This window comes from Leptidea sinapis, chromosome 10 (assembly GCF_905404315.1).
Source record: "Leptidea sinapis chromosome 10, ilLepSina1.1, whole genome shotgun sequence".
Classification (NCBI taxonomy): domain Eukaryota; kingdom Metazoa; phylum Arthropoda; class Insecta; order Lepidoptera; family Pieridae; genus Leptidea; species Leptidea sinapis.
In genome coordinates this window covers 12,210,546-12,213,681 of record NC_066274.1, presented here as the reverse complement: position 1 = coordinate 12,213,681, position 3,136 = coordinate 12,210,546, and positions in this window count along the sequence as shown.

Genomic DNA, 3,136 nt, shown 5'->3' with positions numbered 1-3,136 from the left:
CGTATTTGTTTTATTTTGATATTTCCGTTTCGTTCCTTTTAATTTAGTAAATCTATATGCACTAAACGGCCTTATTATCTCAGGACCTCGATGAAATGTGATGGCCCCTCCTCTTTCTGTTTCATCCCCACGCGCTCGTCCTGTTGCGTTAGTACGGTTTGCAGTTTCATAACCATTAGGTACATGTTGCGATATTCTTGTGCTACTGATTTGTTTTTGAAGTTTTTATGGTTACGTTTAACTTTTGTTGTCAATAGTTCTGTTGCTCTGTGTCCGTAAATAGTTTATCCGTATCCGTAATATACATAGTTTTTTTTACGAAATCCTGATTTTTTCATTGATTTTTCATCAGGGGCCGTTCATAAAATACGTCACACTATAATCAGCTTATTTTTGACCCCCCTCCCCCCCCCCCCCATTGTCACGCTGTGTCACACTTTCTGTGACCCCCCCCCCTAGAAATATTTCGTCACAAAAACTAAGACGCACAACGCCGCTAGTCGCGCCACAGAGCTTGCGCTCATGTCAAAAAATAATAAACGGCGAACGTCACGTTGCCAGCGTCAGCCAGACCGTATTTTATGAACGGCCCCTCATTACCGTAAGTCGCCATAAATACTAGTGGAAAAAAAGTCGCCATAAATACTAAATACTAATCGAAGTGGTCTCCATTTGCTGCAATACACTCCTTTAAACTTTGGGGCCAGTTGTCAATAGATGCACGCACTCTTTCCATGGAAAAATTCTTCACTGCCAATCGTACGGATTGTTTTAGGGTCTCCAAATTATCATAGCGTTTAGAGCAAGCCGTACTCTACTAAAACTGACCATAAATCATAATGCAGCCGATTAAGATCGGGACTAGACGACGGCCAGTCTTCAGCTCTGATGAAGTCCGAAACGTTCGTTTCCACTGCGTAGACCGAGCATTATGACCCAGCGCCGAGTCTTGCTGGCTGGAAGGACCATTCTCGGTTATTAAACATGGTGTTGGAGCTTAAGGAGCTTCACTACCTTCTCAAGAATGGTATCTTGATAGACTTGTGCTGATGTTTTGATACCTTTTTCACAAATGTATGGCTTAGTCACTGCTTCATAGCTAATAGCCCCACCTAATCATCACTAAAGTCAGATAGTGCCCACGTTGCACTCTGTCGACTAATTGGGAAGCTTCATTAGAGCTTTGAGCATAAATACGGTCACTGTTTTAAATTAAAGTGGCTTAATTGTAAAAAAAATCTCATCCGTAAACAAAATTTTTCTGAGACCTCCCTTTACGTACCGCTTCAGTAGTTGAATCAGTTAAGAAATGACTAGTACGTCTCTTATAGGCTGCAAGTCCTAAGTCATCTTTTAAAACACGCGACATGGTTCTAGGTGCTATCTTCATCTCCCGAGATAAAATGTTTTACTTTCGGACAGGATTTCTCCGAATTATTTCCCTTACTGCTTTGACCAAATTTTTCGTACGAACACTACGTGGACGGCCAGATCTTTTTGTGTCACGAACAGGTCTCATTTTACCTATTAATAGCCCGGTACACAAATATTTAATTTATTTATAGAGTTTTTAATATTGCATTAGGCTCCATACCTACTTTGTGTAATGCAATCACAGCGATTCAGTTTTCTTTATCACCCCACATCCATTTTAATATCGCAAAATATTGTACAATGTATTGGCGCCAAAATGAGAAAAAATATAAAAATGACAGATTCCAAATATTTTGTTTTGTTTTTAATTGTAACAGTATTTATGGCCAGTATAAATAAGATTATTATTATTACATCACAACACACATCATTTTACATGAATCTATTATACTGAAAAAATAAATCGTATTTTATTTATTAATAATAATATTAGGATATTATTTAGTGATGATTGTCTTGCACGTCACCAACGTCAGGTCCAGAGATAATGTAACCGAGTAGTCTACTATACAATAATGTTCATTTCAAACTCAACTATTAAGGCACTATCTGCTATCTGTGACGTGGTCCAAGCAGCAAAAACACTATGCATCTATCGTGATAATATGTAGCCTATAAAAGGTTGTTCCTCTTGTATAATATTCATACAAATTTTGAATTTTAATCTATTCAGTAGTTTTTGCAGTTTGCCCAGACAGACATACAGACAATTAAACTGAAATTCATTTTTTGGTTTTTGTATTGTTTCTAGAACACCAAAACAAGTATTCTTGTAAGAAATGTACAGGTATTACTTTGTTACGATTTTATTATATACATATACTTGCTGATGCCCCTTCGTCCGCGGTGATAAAGGGTTTTTAAAAATAATAAGCAGTTTGAAATTGACAATTATCTCATGTCCTATTCCAGTTACGGTTCCCGTTTTCGCTCTCGTTCCCAACGTAAGTATTATATGAATCTTATTTCGAAGAAGATTGCTATGGCAAACTAAACCTACTAACCTATTGGTATAGTTATAGCTCATCATCGTAAATTTCAGTTTTTTACAAATCCCGGGAATCATGGATTTTTCCGGGAAAAAATGTAGCCTATGTCCTTTCCCCAGCTCTAGTTTATCGCTGTACCAAATTTCATCAAAATCGTAACAAACAAACTTACATTTACATTTATAATATTAGTAGGGATAAGTCTAATGATACCTTGGGATGCTGGGAATAAGTGGTAAGGAACTCATTCTCATACCGTATGCTACAATGTTTGCAAAATCGTGCAACAAAAATACTCAAACATTAAGACTTTCTAGAGAAGGTTAAAAAATAATAATAATCTGGCATCTCTTCCCTTGTCAAATTGAAGGAAAGAAAACGAATCGTTTTCGGACCGTGGTACGTGGATAACACTGAAAATGTTTAGAACTGGTCAGTTAGAAAAATTGTCAATGAAAACTTTTTTTTAATTTCAATTTTAGAACTCTATTTGACAAAAAAGCTAAGAAAGAAAAATGATAAATTGAATAATGTTGTTGCGGAACTTTAAAATAGAGTAGTTAGCCTTGAGCAGTATTCCCGGCAAGATAATGTGGAAATAAATGGGACACCGGAACACAAATCGGAAAACCTTGTTAACACTATTGTACAACTAGGGAAAGTTGTGTCTTCATCTTTGAAAGAACAAGATATTCTATCGGTGTGACGAATAA